At 37.1% G+C, this 22,692-nt stretch overlaps 1 long non-coding RNA gene across 1 annotated transcript in view; it reads left to right on the top strand.

Moving 5' to 3' along the window:
* The window catches only part of LOC118936196 (uncharacterized), a 45,424-nt gene that overhangs the window by 15,585 nt on the left and 7,147 nt on the right, over nt 1–22,692 (top strand). The window contains exons 2-3 of the long non-coding RNA XR_005034152.2: nt 2,274–2,352; nt 4,740–4,854. This is a non-coding gene — a long non-coding RNA (uncharacterized LOC118936196). The remainder of the gene's footprint in view (nt 1–2,273; nt 2,353–4,739; nt 4,855–22,692) is intronic.

The following is a 22,692-nucleotide window of genomic DNA, read 5'->3' as shown; positions in this document are numbered from 1 at the left end:
TTGCCTCACTCTGCTCTCCCATCAGTTACTCCTCCCTCCACAGTCAAACTGAACTGCCCATCTACCAGAATCAGGGCATACATCTGCAGTGCACCTTTACTCAGTATTTCACTCCACTTTGTGGGAGTACCTATCTGTTTCCTTAGCAGACCAGGTATTCCTTGAGGTGAGAATGGAGACAACGTGTATAGTTCAGTGACCTCTGTGCCTAGTTCCGGGCCTGGCACATAGCAGGGACACAACAAACAATAAAAATTGAAACACAATAAACAATGAAAATATCAATTAAATGCAACCTCGTTGCTCTCAGGAGTTGGCATCCTCTACACTTTGGCTTTAGAAGAAAAGGATGTTGGCATATTTGTGGAAAACCATGTGTCAGAGAATTCTGTGACTGTTTTTCCAAGGAACTGGTAGATTCAATCCTTGTCTCACTTTCCACAAGACAAATCCTAGGCTGATGAGTGATACAGACACCACAGTGTCACTTCAGGAGATGAGCCACATGGCCCCTGGGCCTTACCCATGGCTTCCATGATTCTCAGGGTGATTCAGCCAGTGGCTGTGAACCAAACACAGATGCTGATCTGGGAAGCACAATGAAGTTAAAAGCTGGTGAGCCCACAAGTCAACAGTAAATCAGCCCTTAAATCAACTGGGATACTTTGGAAAGTGTGTAGTCTTCTGAAGTGGGTTCATCTTCAGCTGCTCTGCATTAATTTTGGGATTTACAAAATTGGAGTATAGGAATGAGAAAAGGGTGAAAGTTTCAGCTTACACTGGCATCCAGAGAACTCAAGTGCATGAGCAAGAGTTACAGTATACCATGATCCAAAAGACAATTCTGCTTTTTACTGAAAATGAAGATACTGGGGGCCCCAGTTGAGCCTAAACTCTGTTACTTGTTTGGCTGTGGCTTCAGCAAGGCTGCGCAACTCTGGCCAGGAGTGAATCTACCAGAAGGTTATGGGACCAAGAGTGCTCTTGGTGAGAATTCATCTCAGGGGAGAAGAGAGTCAGGCTTGGTTTTATAGTGAAGCCTCAGCCTCAAGAGGCAGCAGGAATCTCTACACATCCTGGTGTCTCTCCATCACATTTGTCTCCTGATTTACTCCTTATGAACTCATATCTTAGTCTATGGAAGGGAGAGGAATAGGGTGGGGGTAAGGTGATATGCAGTATATATATGCAATGGGCTTAACTGCATAGTGTGCATGAAGCTGCACCTAGTCGAAGCTGAAATTTAAGACTTCACTTCTTTATCTTTCGAACACCATGTGAGTAGAGGAACTTAGTCCACAGATACTTGAATGAAAACCTCCTGTCGTCTCCAGATTCTTGAGTATCCCCAGATGCCTGAAAGTCTTTCATTCTTGCATCCAAATGGAATTCTCCTATCTACATCCTCTTGTCTTACCATCCTGGCCCATCAACCTCCCCCTTCCTCTGCACAGAGCACACAACATGCCTGTGGCATGGCCTATTCCTCTGCCATATGTTTCCCAACCCCCAACCTGGGGATGCAGTTCTTTTTCTTGTTTGCTTTTCTCAAACAATCCACTGTTTGTCCTTGATCTTTTCAGAGAAGAGAGAGGCAAAGAAGCTGTGAACATCTATATGTTAATTTTATATCATCACACCTGTTTCAATAAAAACTCTGTAGAGCTTGGGCCCTTTTTTGATATCCCACTAAAGGGAAGAACATAAGGTACAAGGAAGGGATTTTATGATTTTCCCCAGAGCCCTGTACAGCTTTGGCCAAGGTTCCTTGAGGGTTCATATGCAAGGGTGGCCCCAATGCACTGACGGCAGCCAGGGCAAGTGGAGGTGTGCACTGAGACAACAGTGGCACATTGTCCACAGCACCTGACAGCACTCTAAGAGAAGTGGTACCAGGGAGAGGCAGGGGCCATGCCCAGTGGGAGCATCAGGGCCCTCTGGAGGTGATGGTGATACCCGTGAGAGCAGCAGTACCCTGAAAGAAAGAATCACTGTGGGTTCTGTTGGCTGATGCAGGGCAGCTTCACATGGGTCCACATGGACTTGGCAGCAGATATCACTAAGTGAGTCTTGAGCAGAAGAATAAGAAAAGGATGCATGCCTTCTGGTCACTAACGGAATTATTCGAAGCACAAAAGTGGTATGTGAGATAACCCTTGTGAGCTGGGGAGTTGATGTTGGAGCTGGTGATACCATAACAGCCGTTGCAGTAATAGCCAGTGAAAAACAGGTTGTTAATGCTACTGTAATTCCCTTGTTTCATGCTCTTCCAGTGAGTAACCCAAGTCCAGGAGTGAGGATGCTGGGCTTGAAGACACATAGATTGCTTATGACAAAAAGTGACATCAGCAGGTAATTCAACCTGACACACTGATATCCAGGTTTTCATAGCAAAATCTAAGCAGAAAGTTCCTCTTTATAATATGAATTATTTTTGGAAGTCCCTAGGAATCTGTGATCAGAAGCCCTGTATTATATGTATTTCTACTATCTGGTTCAGTGTTCTCTTAAATGTAGTATTTGGGAATACCTGCCTTCTTTATAGATCTTTCAAAAATGTGTTTCTAGTCTTCAGATTTTGAGTGCTAGGGAATTAGATGGATTCATTGTAGTGCTTGTGCTGTAAAAAAAATATGGTAAGAACAGGTTTCTAGTATTAACCTACAATTCCTTCACTAAAGATGGATGATGGGGGAAGGAAAGATGGACAGGTGAGTGAAGAGGGAGTAATTTGCTTTAATGCTCCATAAGGTCTTAGAGTAGCTAACATCACAGAGCTTAGTTAGCCACTGGACAGCTGTTTCCTCACTTTTCATTATTTAAACACCATTGATATCATAGAACAAAAAAGAAGAATATTGGACTAGAAATCAACAGATCCATGTCTGCATATCACTGTGAGCCTTCAGACGTGTCTCTTTACTTCTCCCCAGCTCAAATTGCTCATCCACATAATCAGAGAATTGGACTAAATTGTCACTTAAATACCTTTTAGCTTTAACTTGCTATGATTCAGCTTTTCTTTTGTTGTTCTGAATTCGGTAGAGCAACGGTTTTTTGAGTTTTAAATAAGTGGTGTTACTTCATATAATATATGGATTAACCTTAACATATAAAACAGAGGCAGAAGTTCTGTGGATGCATTGTGGGTGGGAGGCAGATTTGATAATTTCTTGCTACTTTCCTCAGCCCTCTTTCTGGCCCCATGAGTGTGCCATCAACACCAGTTTATAAATGGTTATGCTAGGTCCTAATGCACTAGAAACTAACTGGGTGCATTGGAAGTGATGGAGTCAAAGCCGAAGCTTGGCTGCAGTTGGAGATCGTTTCTGGTTAATTCAGGAGTAAGCTAGGAAGAACATCAGAATTTCAGAGAGATGGCTTATGGGAGAAGGAACTGATTATACCAAACACCAATTTTCTTTCCTCTATTTTCTAAGTTCTGTATAAATTTTGCATCAATTTCACACTCCTCGAAAGATGAAGACACAAAGAGGGGCACATCCCTGGAGAAGTTTTGGGCCGACAACTTTAAACCAGATTCAGGGAAAGAAAGATACATTTAAAATTTTATCAAGTAGCATTATGCAGTGACACACCAATAACAAATGCCTGTAGCCACATTTTAAATGATAACTTGGAATTTATCCTCATTGCCCTCCTCCCTCCCTTTCAAAATAAGTGGCAAATTGGGATGAGAGAGAAATGTCATCTGTTCTTTTCCCATTCTTCCATCTGATTCGGAAATGAAAGTGCTATTGACATTTTATTTTGGTCATCTTTGTTAGAATCTTAGCTGCAATCCATCATGTTCTCTAAAAATATCAGCAATTCCTTTTGACCTAGTAAAAGACAGTGAGTTTTGAGTTGACTCGCTGACTGGGGTAAGTGATAGACTATGGAACTTTTCAGTTCTTTTAGGTAAAGCCTGTTCTTAACATAACTCTGATGGATGGTAGTAAAACACACAATGGGCAAGAAGAAAAAGGACGCGATGAAAAAAGTAATCATGCTGTTTCCCTCACCTTTGTCTCTCATCTACCTCCCCAAAAGAGAATGGTATGTCAGAGACCTTCACCATGAAATTTATAATTGTTGCTTTATTTAGCACAGCTCAAGGCTCTGACTGTATCATCAGGGACTGTGCAGGAAAACTTGGAGAAATAGTCATTGAAAGTGAAGGATAAAGAATAGAAAAAACACAAGTTCTCCAGGGTGATGTCATTTCCTGTAAAGGAGAATTACCATTCCTTTATCCCTTATTATTCTTAATTCATCCCCTCTCATCTTTAGCTTTGTTTAAACAGTAAGACTGTATTCCTTTAGATTTTAAGCATAAATTCCTCCTTAGTGAAAAATAAAAATCAAAGATTTCTCTGCATAATTTTTTACACTTTTTTTTCCTTTTATTTACTTATCCAAATATAAAGAATTTATGGGGTTCCTATATACTAAGCACCTATTAAGTGCTGGAGCTTTAAAAAATAAGTTAAACATGATTCCTCCCCTCAAGAAACTCACAATTTGGTTTTTCTACATTGAAATCAAAGTCTGGGTGTAGACAGAGAAGTCCATCAACAGAATGTATTGTCCTTAACAGGAAGCTTAAAAGTAAAACCAGAATTAACTGGGACTACTAGCAGGAATGCATGGAGAGAAAGATTAGCTAATTCTTAGTTTTCTGTTACAGCTTAGCTACTTATCATTCTCTTCTCTCATTCTCTCCTATGCCATCTAAGTTGCAGGTGCCATGTTATTACACCGGCCCAGAGCCTACCTTCTACTGCGAATGGCAGACATAAGCAGCAACTCGAGCAGAAGCAGCTCACGGGTGCATCTTCTCTTACCCTAAAGGTGTGTCAATTCTAAATATGCAATTTTAAGGGAAAACAAATTCTAAAAACAAACCACTTCTAAGTCCCTTGTAAATCTTCTCTCTATACTAACCTTTACAAGATTAGGTAGTGGGAACCATTTTTACATGTAACTAAATTAATCCTGCCAATGTAACTATGAGGGAGGCATTATTAATACTGAGATATGGAGAGTAAAATGGTTGGGTACTTTTTAACTCTGAAAAAGCTCTTTTTACTTTGAAACATTTGAAAGCTTTATTTGAAAGCTTTGAACTTTATTTTACTTCATTGTGGAAAGAAAACATGAGATCTACCGTCTTAAATTTCTAGTCGCACAATATAGAATAACAGACTACAGGTACAATGTTATATGGCAGATTTCTAGAAAGTATTCATCTTGCTTAATTGAAGCTTTACGCCTGTTGTTCAGTACTCCTCTAGTCCCTCTCCCCCCACCCTCTGGCAACCACCATTCCACCTTTGATTCTATGAATTTGTTTGTTTTAAATGCCTCAAGTAGGAGGACTCATTCAGTATTTGTCTTTCTGTGACCATCTTATTTCACTCAGCATAATGCACTCAACATTCTTCCATGTGGTCACATACTGAAGAATCTGTTTTTTTTCAAGGCCGAATATATGCCATTGTATGTATAAACTACATTTTTATCCATTCATCTGTCAATGGGCATTTATATTGCTTCCACATCTTACTATTATGAATAGTGCTGCAATTAACATGATAATGCTAATATCACTTTGAAATCCCGATTTCATTTCTGTTGGAACAATACCCAGAAGTGGCTTTACTGGATCCCATAGTGGTTCTATTTATAATTTTTTGAGGAAACACCATACTGTTTTCCAGACCAACTGCACTATTTTACATTCCCAGAAAGAGTGCTCACAGTTTCTCTTTTCTCAGCATCCATACTAACACTCATTATGTCTTGTCATTTTGAGGACAGCCATTCTAACATGTATGCAGTGGCATCTCATTGTGGTTTTGATTTGTATTTTCCTGGTGATTAGTGATGTTGAATATTTTTACATATGCCTACTGGCCATTTATATGTCTTCTTTGGAAAAATGTCTATTCAAATCTTTTGTCCTTTTTTCCTTCTTTGACCCCCTTCACCCATTTCTCCCACCCTTCCATCCCTCACCTTTCACAACCACCAATCTGTTCTTTTTATTGTGGGCTTTTAAAATTAAGATTCCACATGTAAGACAGATCATTTGGTACTTGTCTTTCTCTGTCTGACCTATTTCACTTAGCATAATGTCCTCAATGTCCATCTTGTTGTTTCAGTGGCAAGATCTAATTCTTTTTTATGACTGAATAATATTCCATTGTGTGTGTGTGTGTGTGTGTGTGTGTGTGTGTGTGTGTGTGTGTGTAGCTTACTGCTTATGTTCTCTTCTAGAACGTTTATGGTTTCAGGTCCCACATTCAAATCTTTAATCTATTTTGAGTTAATTTTTGTATATGGTGTAAGAGAGTGGTCCAGTTTCTTTCCTTTGCACATGGGTGTCCAGTTTTCCCAATGACATTTATTGATGAGACTTCCCTTTCCCCACTGTATATTCTTTCCTCCTTTACAGTAAATTAATTGAACAAATATGCATCACTTAATTTCTGGGCTATTATGTTCATTGATATGTATCTGTTTTTATGCCAATACCATACTGTTTTGATTACTATAGCTGTGATATAGTTTGAAATCAGGGAACATGATGTCCCCAGCTTTCTTCCTCTTTCTCAAGATTGCTTGGGCTATTTGGGGTCATTTGTGGTTCCATATACATTTTAGGATTATTTGCTCTAGTTCTGTGGAAAATGCCTTGGGTATTTTGATAAGGACTGCACTGAATCTGTAGATTGCTTTGGGTAGTATGGCCATTTTAACAATATTAATTCTTCTAGCCCATGATCTTTCCATTTATTTGTGTCTTCTTCACTTCATTCATCAATGTCTTTTGATTTCTGAATAGAGGTCTTTTTCCATAGTTAAATTTATGCCTAGGTATTTTATTCTTTTTGTTCCAGTTGTAAATGAGATTTAAAAAATTTCTCTTTTTTTTTTTTTGCTAGATTATTATTAATATATATAAATGCAATAGATTTCTGTATATTGATTTTTGTATCCTGCAATCTTAATGAATTAATTCATTTATTATATTTCTTTTTTGTGGAGTCTTTAGGTTTTTCAATATATGGTATCATACTGTCCACAAATAGTGACAATTTTACTTCTTCCTTACCAATTTGGATGTCTTTGATTTTTTTTTTCTTATCTGATTGCTGTGGGTAGGATTTCCAGTACTGTGTTGAATAGAAGTCATCACCAAGTGGTATTTATCCCTGGGATGCAAAGATGGTTTAACACATGAAAAGAAATTAACATGATATATCACATTAACAGAGCAAAGGGTAAAAAAATCACATGATCATCTCAATAGGTGAAGAAAAAAGAAAAAGTAACAATATTCAACACATTTTCATGATAAATAGCCTCATTTGTTTATCCATTCATCTACTGATTAACATTTGCTTTGTTTTCAGTTGCTGGCTATTACAAATAAAGCTGCTATAAACAAAAGTATGCAAGACTTTGTGTGACCACATTTTCTTTCTTTTGCCTTTTCTTTAGCCAGTACCTAGGAATGCAATGAGTAAGCTTTTGTTAGGTATATATTTAGTTATTTGTAAATTACCAAACTCTTTTCCCAAGTGAATTTGCTATTTTACACTGTTACCAATAGTGTATGAAGGTTCTACTTTCTTCTCATCATCTCCAATTCTTGGTATTAGGTTAATCTTGTTCATTTTAGTCTTGTGTGTAGTGGAATCTCCATAGTTTTAACTTGCATTTTCATGATGACTAATGATGATCATCTTTTCATATGCTTATCTCCTTTTGGTATATCTTCATTTGTGCTGTTCATTCAACCCTTTTCCTCATATAAAGGTGAGAGGGATGTTTATCTTCTTGTTATTGAATTGCAAGATTAAAAAAAAATGTATTCTGGATACAAGTCTCTGATTTATATATTCTGAGTATGTCCTCCCATATTATGGCTTGCCTTTGTTTCCTTCATAATTATGATTTCCAAAAGGAGAGCCTTTTAATTTTGGAGATATCCAAATTTTTTTTTTTTTTTTTTGCTTTTTGTGTTCTATTTACGAAGTCTTTGCTACTCCAAAATTGTAAAGAGTTTCTCCTGTGCTTTCTTCTAAAGTTATATAATTTTGATTTTTATGTTTAGGTCTGTAATCTACTTTTAGTTATTTTTGCCTATGGCAAGTTGTGAGGTCAATGTTAAGCAAAATTTTGTAGTTGCTTTCAAAATTTTTTATATTCTTTGTTTATGTTCTTAGTTTTTTCAGCAGTTTGATTACACTATCTCTAGGTGAGACAGAGACCATGGATGTAGTCAGAGTAGAGTGAAGGCCTCCGGAGTGGGCAGGGCGGGATATTTGCAGTCAGAGCAATGTAACTACAGGCAAGGAAACCCCCCTGCTAAAACTCTATGTTAAACATTGAGCTCTAGAATCATTCTTCAGTGAAATCAGTTAATGTTCCCCAGATAAAGAAGAGTCGCACGTGTTTTATTATGCTAATCATTTGTAACCATGTGTAAGATTCACTTTAGCATACTAAAAGGCCCAGGCCTCTGTGCTGTCTTTCCTCCTTCAGATCTGACAAGGTGATTTTGCAAACTGAGCAACTAACTTAGCATGCAGACCCAGCTGTAGAAGGCATGGTAAAAGGCAGGAAGAATTCCATCTTAAAGATAAGATTGCATTTTAACACCCAGGAAGTTCAAGAGGCAAGATTCTTTAGCAAGTAGACAATACCTCAGCCCACCTTGGGGGCTGGACAGGCAGCCTTTTGATGTGCTCCCAGACCAAGGCGCCGGTGTCCCAGAGAGAAATCAAGGCAGGAAATTCCTTTCAGTTAAGTTAATTTTTAATATTCAGAGACCACTTAACAAGTCCCCACCCCTAAGTATTTTCATGTTCTCGAAAAATCCTCAACTGCCTATAAAACCCCCTAGACAACACACCACCACGGACTCTCTTGTCCCCTCCTGGCCTGAGCCGGGAGCTCTGTCCTTTCACTTTATCTCTAAATAAAAGCCTGTACCTCGCTCTCCTACCTTGTCTGTTTGTGAAGCTCATTCTTCCGCTCCGCAAACAAGAACCCCGGCATCATAGGTATGAATTTTTTCCTTTTGTTGTTGTTATATCCTTTTTGGGGGGTTCAGTGAAATTCTCTCCATTGCTTTCAAGTGTATTTTCCATGACCTCATGGTATATACTTGTAATAGCTGCTTTCAAATCTTCTCTCATATTTTAAACTCAAGTTATTTTTATGATTGTCTTCTGCCAATAATTGCTCACATTTTCTGGGCAATTTCTGATTATAGTCTGTAAATTCTGGAATGTTATAATGTGGTAGTCTCTGAGACATGGTTATAATCCTCTGGTGAGTGTTAATGATTTGGTTAGAACACACCTGTATAGGTTCAGACTCCAAGCACTGTTTCCCTTTCTCCAGGTTGTGGTTCACATCTCAGCTGAGTTCTATAAGCTTTACTAATATGGTTTGGGTCTGTCCCACACACACATGACTCAGAGCTGAGCCTAAGATCTGTGGGTTTATATGGATAATTAGGGATGTCTTTCTGATCTAAGATTTTCCCTCCTTATGCTCCAGCCCCCGGGATGTCCTTTTCCTGGTTCTTCTGGTCAGAAAGAGGGGGCTATGATTAGTGTTTCAGTGTGCTACCCTCATCTACACCAGGGGTCTGTGCTCAGGGTAAAGCCCATCACAAGAGATAAAAAGCATACTGGGAAACTCACTTGTGTGGTCTCTTCTTCAAGTTTTAATTTTCCTCCACAATCTGATTGTTTTTGTTTAATTTAGAGGTCACAGGTGGTTCGTTTTTGTATTTTGTCTATGGTTTTAAGCTGTAAGTAGCTAGACAGGTAGACTATAGTAGACTTATGCCACCATGACAGAACTGGAACTAATATGCATATTTTTTAAAGCTTATTCTTATGTCATTTTTAAATTGTTAATATAAAATGTATTTCCATTTATATATCTAAAGACTTTATTTCTATATGTTTATTTTGGATCTTCTACATTATTGTTATTTTAGTATTTGTGTTTTATCAGTTTCCTGTATTTTGTAGGTTATGTTATCATAGTTTCTCCAAATCCAATATGCAGATTTGCTTCTTCTTTTTCCATTTTCATGTTGCAAATCATTTTCTCTTGTCTAATTATATTGACTAAAACCTATTATATGTTGTTAAACAATAGGTGAGTGGACATCTTTAAGTTTTTCCTGACCCTAATGGGACTATCTCTAAAGTGTCCCTATTAAGTAAAATTATGAGTTTAGAAATGAATTATACATATTTATTAATCAACCATATTAATAGATTTTCTAATATTAAAACATCTTGTACTATCACTTGATCATAGTACATTTTATTACTATAACATTGAAATCTATTTGCTGGTGTTCTACTTAGAATTTTGACATCAATTTTCAAAAACTGGACTATTTTTAAGTTTTCTTTTTATGGTTTATGTGATTTAGGCATGAATGTTATACTTGTGTCATTAAAGAAATTTGGAAGTTTCCCTTGTTTTTCTACGCTCAGGAGCAGGGATGTTGGATTATCCTGGAGAAGATATTGGGACCTGGTGCTTCTTGTGGGATAATGCTTTCATATCTCACTGGTTTCTCCTGTGAAAACTTTTCTGCTGAAACCTTTTATCTCTATTGAAGTTAATTTTGGCCTATTTGCATAGAGATGTACAAAACAGTCTGACATAACTTTCAAAATTTACTCTGTTTCAAAGTTATTTCTCTCACATCATTTCTTATTTTATATGTCTGTGTGTCTTCCTCTTTTTCTGGCTTAGATTACCTAGTGGTTTGTCTGTTAATTTCCCCCCAGGAACTAGCATTTTGATTTACTTAGTTTTACCATTTTTCTATTTCCTATTTCATTGATTTCTACTTTTGTATTTTTAAATTTTCTTCTACTTTTTTTTCTCCCACCTTTCTGAGTTGGGAATTAATTTCAGTTTTTTATTTCTATTTATCTAAGTAGAGCCATAAATTTTATTCTAATCACTACTTTGATTTTGTCTCTAAAATTTCTCAGGAAGAGTTCATGAATAGAGTATCTACTGAGTTTTTTCCTATACCAAATTATTTTTCTATAGAATTGATATTTAAAAGCTTGCCTATGTATAAAATCATTGGCTCATGTTTTCTCTTCTTGAGTTTCTTAAAATTATTCTCCCACTGTTTTCTTGTTTTATCATCTTATTTCCTTTGTAAGTGACTTTTTGCATGGATGCCCAGAACATTGTTCCTATATAGTTAGGTTTATTATATTATGTCTTCAAGGTGACCATTCTGGGTCATTTATTCCATGCATACATTGGGCCCTTTCAATTCATATATTCAAATTTTCTTTTACTTAAATAAATTTTTCTTGTATTATGGTTTAAACACTAGCTCTCTTTTCCTTTATTCTGTTTTTCTTTTTCAGAAATCTGATTATACACATGTATAATCCTCATGCATATCTTCTATATTATTTTCTCTCTGATACTTTTAACATTTTTCTTTGTTTTCATTTTCTTGAAATTTCCCACTTATTTTTTAAATTCTTCTTATTATATTTTCAAGGAAATCATTTTTTCTCAATGTCTTCAAAATTGTTTTTCTATATGAGATGATTTCACTTTTTATTCAGTTTTCTCCTAGGTTTTATTTATTCTTCATATCTTATTTTATTTTTTAATTGAATTCTGCTTTTCTGATATTTTTTTCTTTTGGTAAAAAGCTTATTTAAAGATATTTAATTCAGGGTGAGGAATTGTGTTATAGTTCTCTTCTGCTTTGTAGTTAGCTTTATGCAAAGAATTTCTATCAGTTAAAATGTTTCTCTTCTCATTGATTTTCCATGTAGCAGTTTTATATGGATACTGTCAGATATTCATTCTGAAATGTTTTATTTTTTTCTGGCCACCATAATATGAAGGGGTGAAGTGTTTGGGGGGATTACTACATTTCAAGAGGGCTTTCTTCTATTGGTACAGTGATGCAATTAAAAAAAATTAATGGCATATTTGGGAGTAGAGGATGGACTGATGTGTTTTCTAATCTGGGGATTCTCTTATTTCTGAAGGAGTCTTAATTTCCATCATTTGCTTCCTTCTTTCTTTTTTCTCTAAGCCTCTAAGGAATACCTCATTTCCAAGTTGCCTCCTCTCCCCCAGAAATTACATCTTATCAAGATGTATTCTTCACCCTTTAAGCCATTTCCGTTTGATCTACCAGTAGCTATGTTCTGATTTGTCTGGTCTCAAACCTGTTCATTTACTTCAGTTAGAATATCTTGAAATAGATTTCACAGATACAGTAGATAGGTATATTTTCTGTGTATCTAGAAGACTGTTTTTCTGTTACCTTCACACCTAAATGATCATATTTTCCAACTTGGATTCTTGGGTTACAACAATTTTCCCTGTTCTGTGGTTGTCTGGTGTTCAGTGTCAAATTAGTTTAAGGTTCATCTGTTTCTTTTCCTTTGTAAATAACTTGGTTTTTGTTTTCGTTTCAGTGCGTGGGGTCTAGGTATCATTGTTATACTCACTTGGTAAAAATAATTAAGTAGATTTCCTTCTTATTCTATCTCAGTGAAAATGTTAAACAGCATTGAAGTTATCCTTTCCTTAGAGCTTCAGTAGAATTCCCTTGCAATGCCATCTGGGGACTGGTGCATTTTTACTAAGATTAGTTCTTTGACATCTTTCTCTCTCCTCTGTGGTAGTTGACCTGTTTAAATTTTTCCTTTTAGGTCAATGCTGGGTATTTATGATTTCTTAGAAAATCAACCATTTCATCCAAATCCTAAAATATATTTTGTTTAAGCTGATAAAATCATCCTGTAGTAGTTATAATTATTTTGTAGATTTGTGCTCTCCCCATTTTTCTTAGTTTTGTTATTTTATCATTTTATTATTTTTTCATTATGATCAAAGAATCAGCACTTAGATTTATTCTACTAATTTATGATTTCTAGCTTATTAACTCCTGCTCATTTGCTTAGGGTAATTATCATTATTTATTACAGTTATTTTTTCTGATCTTTTGATTATTTCTACATTGTCTGGGTTTACAAGCTCTATACTCTGTTCTGTAATTATTATCCCCATAATTGCATTAGTTTCAGATTTATAGCTAAATGAATCAAATGCTCACTGACATACTCTTTTCTGTAAGGTCTACATTTATATCTTGGTTGGCTAAAGTTTTCTTTTGTCTTTAAGACATGATCAAATTTGGCCTGTTTCAAACTTTTTGTTACCCTTATATCTTAAGGACAGATTAGCTAGGTGTAAAATTTTTGAATCATACTTTTCCCCTTAAGAATTGTGTAATGCTTTTGGATTTAAAAATTGCTGTGGAAAAGTCTGAAATGAATCTTATTTTTCCCCTTAATAGATGACTAGCTTTCAACGATCAAAGTCTTATTTTTCTTATCTTTAAAGTTGGTCATTTTATGAGAATATATTTCTTAGTGTGGATGATTGTGTGAACATTTTTCCCAAGGCATGATGTGACCTTACAGTCTATAGATTAAAGGCTTTTAAGAAATTTTGGCAATATTATAAATATCCTTAAAGATATTTTGTCTCATTATTTTGGAACCCTTTTATGGGGGACATAGAGATAGAAATTATACTTGTTGGATTTCCATGTCTGTTTTCATACAGATAATCTTTGTAGTATTTTCCATTTCACTTGTTTTTATTTCATTTTACTCCTTTTTATCAAGCCTATCATTTGCCTCATTTGCTTAAACTGTTTTCAGCAGTTCCCAGTATTCCGTTTCTAATGTGTCCTTTACTTCTGTTACAGTTACTGGTCCAGTGAAAGCTCAGATGTTATCTCCTTTTGTTGCCTTGCCATATCTCCCCTCTTATTTTAGAGACAAATTCTTTAAAAGTAATTCAGAGACAATTAAGCTTATTTTTAATTTTTATGGGAGTACATTTGCCCACAATTGTTGCTTGGTCCATCAAAAAAATTTTAGAATGAGTATATTCTGTCTACAAGTTATTTACATATTATATTCCTCTGCTTATTTGTAATATCTTTGTAATGATCTTGTGTTAGTTCTTTTTATTTTATTACTATTCATATAATTCATATTAGCTTCTTATGGGTTAAGGATCAAGACTGTGATTCAAACTTGTACAAATTCATCTCAGATAGAAGTGTGTGTGTGTGTGTGTGTGTGTGTGTGTGTGACTTTTTTTGTCCTTACTTTCCCCAGCCCATTGGGATCAACTGGCAGGGTGAACCACCATATGCAGTCTCTCATCCCCTGCTTTACTAGGAGACATCTTCCAACAAATAGGGCTCCTCTGTGTGATTTCTTACTTAACCTTGATTTCCCTGTTGCTTGAGACATTATGGCAAAAATAAGTCCAGGGAAGTGACTGCTACCAGACAATATTTCCATTCTCATTATTCCAAACCAGAACTCACTGGGGTGCCAATGACTTTGGAGATCTTCACTCTTACTGCTGTGTCTGACATTTACAGTTATAAGCATATATTCTAGATTTCTTCCATAATGCTGTTAGACCTTTAGTACATTCAGTTCTCAAAAATCTTAGTAAGTTATAGACATCTCTTCGTTTTGTTGAAAATGGAGATGGTACTCTTCTTGCTCAGTTTCTTTGATTTTTGTGTGATATCAAAGAGTGGAAAGGAGAAACCACTCTTTTACTGTCATTTTAAAACTTTAAAGAGGATAGAAAGTACTCTCCTTTCATCATATTTTGAGGATTCAAAGCAGAAGCTTCTAAAGTTTCCATTGTTTTATAATAGAAAAAGAATTTTTTCCTATGAATCTTCAGAACGATGATCTCTCTATGGCAACTTTTTTTTTATGAGTTCAGTGTGTGTCTTTTTTATGCTTTATTATCAGGGGAGACATAAATGAAGTTTTAGAATTTGCTATCAGAAAGGATTAGTGGCATGTTCTAGGTCTCCACCACCATTTTCTGGTTGTCTGAAAAATTGTGTCTTTAAAATAAAACTAAATTGTGTTCTTACTCAATTTATCATTGTTGGAAGTTAGGAATTTAGTGAGTTTCCTGGGACTTTTCTTGCTCCGTCAGATTCTTTCACTGGACAAGGGGGTATGATGCAACTTATAATATTTTGAAAAGTGGAATTACGTGAAAGACCACAGCTTCTAGCCTTCACTTCTAACACTCTTCTTATCTCTGCCCAAGTTTAGGGGACAAACACTTTCTATGTTTTATCAAGTCTCTTCTCATCCCTATGTACTTCCTTCTGTGCTGTTTTCTGGGAATTGACATTTTGAAATGATGGTAATAAAAAGAAAACCATAGAGGGAAAATGTGGAAGGGAAATACCTTGGTTCTAGCTGGCTGCAAAATTAATTCCTCTGGAGTTGGAGAACAGCCACCTGTTTTTCTAGTCAGTTCTTCACTGTTTCAGAACTAAGCACTTGCAGAGAAGGTGAATCAAAGTCTTTTCTAACCTTACTAGGTCCATCTGGCTTGTTCTGGTTCAGAGATTAGAGAGCATGTGTTGTGCAGTTCAAAAATATGCTTCTTGAATTTATCCCCACGGCTGATGCAATTAGTTGAAATTCCACCCGGATTTGGCATATGGTCTTCTCTTATCTTGAGTTTTCAGTGATGCTGCCAGCTTCTTTTTTTTAAACTTTTTTTTGTAATTTCATGGGTATTTTAATGGGAAGTTGAGAGAGCTGTCATAAACATTTCAAGCCTGCTACTATATTAACTTCCATATTCACTCAATGAAGCCACACCTTAAGTACTTTCAGAGCAGGGACTCAGACATAATCTCCAGGCTCTTTATTGAATAAGAGCCCAATAAACATGTTTTGACTTAGAACTGAATAAAATAAAAGCTAAGCTGTCCTTGGTTTTTACTTTAATATGCTAATTGTGAGCTTTATATTATCCTAGTGCTGGATACTATGAGAATATTAAAGTGATAAAACTCACATATAAAAAATAGATCTATATTTCATATTTTTGTTAACTTGTACAAATATTACCATAGTTGAAATTCCCTATTACCATTTTTTTTAAAGAAAGCCTGACTTGTAAGTAAATGGCATTTTGAAATGACTTGGAAATTGTGTTCTTGTTAACTCCAGATAAAGTTCCCTTTAGTTCGCTCCACCAAATTGCTCACAGTATGTGGTAAAATATTCAGCATGATCATATGGTTAAATAGTTAATTAAGAAATTTTCACTATTGTCCAAAGTCATACAGGAGTTAATGGAGCCCCCAAATCAGTTTACTCCAGAGGTTATTTACCTTACACATTCTTAGAATCATTATAACAATTAGTATCAGAGGGTCTATTTTAGACAATCATGCACATCTGTTATGTCATTAAAGATGTCATGCTTACTGACCTAGATTTTAAGTTCTTCATTTATATCATAACTGCCTATGGCAGCTAAGACAAGGGCTATCCTTTTCTCTTTTTTTAGCACTGAAAAAAGTGACTACTAGGTACAGAGAAGGGCTGGGAGTCCCAATCTAGAAGCATATTTTAAAGGTTAGGTCAGTCAGAGAACTTGAATTTGAGTTTCTGTCTCTGCTATTTAAGATCTGAACGACCTTGCACATGCCATGTACTCTCTCTAATATGCTCAGAAGGATATGTAAATGAAGAAATGCATTGGAATAAGCTTGATAAACCAGAAATATGCTATAAAACATGTCACATTGTGTGTAGCTGTTCTCAGATGGATGGCATCCAGCTGTGATCAGAGCCAGGTCAAATGGGTAGTTGACTAGAACATTAAAATGTTACATAGAATGTAAAAAGAGGGAGAAAAGTTTACTTACCAGAACTCTTGGATGGGAAGAGATGGTGAATGGGTTTGCATTTGTTTGGGAGAATTATTCTGATAGGCCACTTAGGGGGAAAGAGTAGACCCTCAAGGGATAAGTATCAATAGATAGACCTAAACTGCTTTTTGAGGAAGATCAAACAAGTGAACTCCAGCCCTGTTTTGATGTATGGAGTATAGAATCTGGAGTCCTTTTTCCCCTCTCCTTTCCTCACTTTCCTGAGCCATCTCTATAAATAAATTTTGAAACATGAGTTAGAAAAATACCAGTTTTAACAGCCTATCAGGAACCTGCACAGATGTGATCGGGTTTTCATCATGATGATAATCAATTGTGTAGTAACATGGGAGCTGTAGTAAATGAGAGTCACTTATTTTTAGTGTTCTGTAAATTCAGTTATCTGAATTCTCCACTTCCTGTCACTACCTGTTCTGACTGAGACTCTGTTGTTCAGCTTATATATAACATAGTGACCAAGTTCCGTCCTTCAGGTTTCTTATGAAGTCGTAGCCCTTGATATGACCAGTGGTAGTCTCCTGCTTTATTCATTATTAATGAGATTTTTCACAGCCTCTTTGTGCCAGGGCCAGTGTCTCATGACTGCAGGTCCAGACAGCTCCTAGGAAGTACCTGTCTTCTGCTTTTCAAGGATTGGCTGCCTGGGATGCTGATTACTTTGACTTACAGGCCACCCCTTCAGGTACTTCAGGTAGAAGCATAGACCACAGTAGATGCAACTCTTTGGGCCTAAACTTTGTTCTTTTTCATTATTACAATCCAAGAGGTAATTTTTAAAGGCCAACAATATTATTTAGTTTCTCCAAAAGTTGTTTTGATTCTCCAGGCACCAGAGCAAGCCCTTTTAGAACAGAAACCATACGTTTATATAGTCAGGCTTTGAGGTTGATTTATTATATATTCATCTGAGAAAACTGCAACTCAGGCAATTCAGGACTTTCTACTTTTCTTTTTTAAACCTCCAACAGCAATGGGATAAGTTTTCAGACAAAAGCAATGTCACTTGATGAACAATCTACTTGTTATTTATCTTTCTGTTTTTGGGAGACAATGCTCGGTCAGCCAAGGACATCTCCAAAAGAGTACTGTTATTAATGGAAAGTAAATGGTGTACAACACAGGATATGTTTTCTTCAATTATATGCTAAAATGAAATGGAAAATAGTTCAGTAACACTGGAGTTGATATCTGATTTAAAATATTTTTTCTGCATGTAATTTAATTTAATCTTTGTCTTGTATGAAATTTACAAATTGTCAAGAAGATATCAACATAGATGCTGGAATTAATTTGCTTGATGAAAGATGATCCTTTTGGATTTACTTATGGTTTGAGAATCCCCTCAAGACTTTGACCTCTTTTTGTCCATGCCTTTAAGTCTGTTGGGAGTATATCTGTGGTACACAGCAGGCTGAAGCCACAAAACATAATACAAACACTACAAATGTGATTCTATTACTCTCTTGCTTAAAAACAGTTTAAGGCTCATTCAGGTTTTCAAGGCAAAAACCAAATGCTTTAATATGGCATACAGGCCCTCCGTGATGAGATCCTTGATCAGGGGCTACCCTTCCCAGATTTCCCTCCTAGCTACTCATACATGCACACATGTGAGCACACACATCCCTAATTGTAGTTACAGTTTTACTACATGGGGCATTCTATCTGGATCTTTATATCACTTATACCAAACCAAAGCAATCCAGGCCACGGCACTGTCTGTAAACTTGAAAAATTAACAGGTAGGAGAGATCTCCAGTCTTGAAATCCTTATAGGAGAGACGGTTAATTTACACTGAAATAGTGTTTTCTGTTGAGTAATATGTGATGGGGGAGTAAAGAAAGGATGGTTAATGTTTAGGCTGCTGATGCTTAGAAATAGCTTGAATTGGGGTTGTACCTCAAGCATTTATGAGATATGTGATCTTGGCCAATGAAACTTCTCTCAGGGTCAGTTTCCTTGTCTAAAAAAACAGGCCCAGCTAGAATATTGGGCAATCAGGGAAGTACTAAGGTTTATTTCACACTAACTGGACTGGTTAAGGAGAAAATTACCTGGGAGTGGCTGGGGTGGGTGGAGGAATTAGGCTGGCAGTGAAAAGCGTAAGGAATTGGATGAGTGACCTGAAGTGTCTGGAGGACTTGGAACCTGGCTGTGCAGCCATGAGCATTTACAAAAGCTCAAACAACAGAGACAGGCCAGAAAATGGGAGTCAGAGCCAAGGGTAGGAGACTGACTCAGGCCTTAACTTAATGGGATGGAACAGTGTCAGGATCACATAGAAGTGGGTGATGGCTGGGAACAAAGTGGAAGGGACCGTGACTTGCCACAGATCAGCTCAGGCAATAAAATGCATAAACATGTGGGGTGATTGTGAGCAGAGGCTATTAAAAGTCATGTAATTTGAAGCATTTAAAAAACTGCAAAGCCCTAATAGAGATAACTATTTTTATCTGGTAGTATCATAAAGTTGAAACAACTGTAAAAAAGCTGTTCACGATTAATCCCAAGAGGGAGCAACTCAACAGCTGTCCTCCCTTTTACCCAGGGGAATGTGCACTTGGCATTCAGGGAAAACTTTCCTTTGCTTCCCCTTCTGTGTCTGACACTCTATCAGACGCAGGGCATTCACCTTCTGCTTTCATCTCTGGGTGCCTTTAGTGAATCCTCCAGTTCCCAATCATAAAGGCTAATGTGATAGCAGGGCTGCAGGCATTTTTCATCAAGAAATCTCTCAACTCCTGCTACCTAAAGTTAAAAAATGTATTTCTGAAGGGCAGAATTATTTTTTTGCTACTCTCTTACTGTTGAGTACTTTGTCCTGATGAGCTAATGAACTTACACTCCACTCCCGTAAATTCAGCTGGAGAATGTGTTCTCAATTTTTTTGCCCTCTGGGTACCAAAGCTACATTTAGAATGGGCCATCTAGCACGTTATTTCCTTTGCTTTTTTTTGATGCATTCTCTGGACTTCTCACTTCCTGTTTGCATCTATTATTGCTATTTAACAGCTTTTCATTTTCTTAAATATGACTGGACCCTTTTCTGTGCAAGGGATGTTTTTCTACCAAGAGGTAGACAGTTAGCTGCCAGTCACAGAAGAACTGGTGTGCTGGACATCCTATCTTTATGTATTAATTCAAAAGATCAATTTGTCATTGTTTTTTTTTTAATTCAGTGATCTCTGTTCTTTTTGGTTTTTGCTTCTTCCTCCTTGTTCTTGAAAGCAGCACAGATTCCTGAGCGGGAAGACTATGCTACCCATTTCTGATAATATTCATCTGACATTCAGGCTGTTCCAGTAAAGTGCCTCAGTTCAGAAACACAGTGAAAGGCTCACCTCAGCCTCATTGCTAAGAGCAGTTGCTGTCTGTATGCTGCAGTTTCAAAAGTGTGTCGATGCAGCCGACTAATGCATCTCCTCTGTACAGAATGTTAAATTCACAATTTAATGTGGCAACAGCCTCGTGTGATGAAGACAGCCTTGGATTCAAAGTGAGGATACCTGAGTCATAATTTGTTTTGTATCAAAAAATCTTTATTCATTAGTCATCTTACCACACCTACCATTCTTGGATCCTGTACCCTATAGACTTACCACTTTGATTAATTAAACACTATGGCTCCTGACGACTTGAGAACTCTGTTTTCACAATTTCTTTTCTTCCTCTACAAATACAGCCTCCCCACAGTGGGAAAGGAATGGAGTGATGGGGAAAGTCCTAGCAGAGTACACATTTGAGCTGAGCCTTAAAAGCGGAGTGCAACACTACCGAATAGATAAAGAAAGGAAGGTGTTCTGAATAGAGAAAATCATGGGTGCAATATCATGGAGAGATAAATTAGCACGGAGTATTTGAACTTGAGTTAAATAGCTAGTTTGGGAATCAGGTGGCTCTCAAACCCAGGATGACAGCTCTAGTCTGCGTTATCACATCACTAACCTTGAATAGAAATGGGATTTCTTCATTTAAAAAACTGACATTATATCGCATCTATACAAATGATAAAAAGAGGCCAGAGGTGTAACTGGGTTTTCCCAGCTCCCAGGATGAACAACAGAGGCTGCAATTCCAGGGCCAGCAGCTATTATCCCCAGGATGTACCTGCAATCTTCCAGAGGCCAGACCAGGGAAAAGCTTCTGGAGTGTGAATGGAATACAGTACTGGGGAGACTGGTCCTCAGCCTGACTGTTCATGGTGCTGCCAGAATGAAGAGCCAAACTCAGTCTAGCTGCCGGACAAAGAGGCAGAATCTAGATATGACTGACGCTCTGGGAAGGCAGGTTCCTGGATGGAAGGTTAGAGGCACAGCCTGACCATATCTGCAAAGGTGAGACCTTCTGTACACAAATTTTGAGCAAATTGCCTAAGGCAGTTAATGAGGTTAACATAGTTTCTGACCTGTCACAGTCCTTCGGTAAGTGGTAGGGTTTCTGTTACTGTTGCTTAAGGCACTGAAATTTAAACACTGAAGGCCCTACTTGAGGCTTGGTTGGCCTCTAACATAAAGGGATGAGGCACACATACACAAAAGCCCAACATTCCCCAAACCCCAGGGGTTTTCCTAGTCTTCCCCCCTACACCACCACCTTAGCTCCACAGGATCTCCCAGGCCGCCCTCCCTGGTGCTTTTGTGCTCATTCATTATGAGACCCAAGTCCTATTCCATTCCCCCCTTCAGTGTTTGAGGTTACAATACATTGAATTTTACATGGTGCTGCTATGACTTTGAACTAGAAGTTCCCCCACCTCCCACTTAGGGGATCAAGGGTAGTTTAGCAAACCAAAGATAGCACTGGGGTGGGAGTCAGGAGATCTGGGCTTTCTTTGAAGCCCTGTCTTTAACAAGCTGGCCGTCCTGAGCAAGTAACTCAGTCTGTCTCAGCCTGAGTTGCTTATCTGAGAAAAGGGTTGCTTGAACTTTATGACATGCAAAAGACTCCTCCAGCTCCCGCAGTAGGAAGCCATTGTAGCATCTAGAGAAGGTGCACTTGTTACGGAGGCTGCCAGAAAGACTCAACACAGCATCTTGTGCATCAAATTAGCATCAGGGGCATAATGTCAGATAAGGAGCTTTTACTAGGAAGAAAATGACAGAAAGAGAAATAATACCCACACTGCCTCAAAGTCACTTTTTAGCCAATCAGATGCTCTTCTCAATAGCCATGAATTTGGATAAAAGGCATCCAAGGGGTTAAGTGGCCACTTTTGGATAGCACAGTAATTTGGTAAGCGCAGACTACTTGATTCTCCTATGAGAAACCAGCCTGACAGCTCACCTTCATTGTGTGTGGGCATACCAGGCAGGGCCTCTCTCTACTGGATGCGTTAATGCTTAATGAATAGATAGTTCCTTTAAAACATATTTATTTTGCAACTTAGCAGATTCTCTCTATAGTGAAAAATCTACTTTCATCCTAAATAACATTTGGTCTAGTGTATATATATATATATATATATGTATGTATATATATATATTTATCTGGAATTATTAGTTTCTGGATCCATTACTTTCCTAAGAAAAGGAATTTAAGCCAGGTAACCACAGCTTTGTATAACAATTGCATTCTATTCTTAGCCACAGATAAACTTTTGCTAAGCATTTCCTATGCTGATGTGGTTTCAAGGAAAATTTCTGGGGGGTGCTTTTCCCCTGTAGAGTTTTAACTTTCATTGTTCCATGAAGTTAATATCATGCTGCAGAGCGATAATCAGCAAAGCTATGAAAAAAAAAATTGGTTCTTTTTGAGACATTTCTTTAGGTTTGATTATCAAAAGTCTTCTTAAATGAACAGTCTTTCATGTTTAACATTTAAAGGCAAATATATAATC

The sequence above is a fragment of the Manis pentadactyla genome, chromosome 1, assembly GCF_030020395.1.
Source record: "Manis pentadactyla isolate mManPen7 chromosome 1, mManPen7.hap1, whole genome shotgun sequence".
NCBI classification, from domain to species: Eukaryota; Metazoa; Chordata; class Mammalia; order Pholidota; family Manidae; genus Manis; species Manis pentadactyla.
Note: the sequence above shows the minus strand (reverse complement) of the source record. Positions and strands in the feature narration are given on the sequence as shown.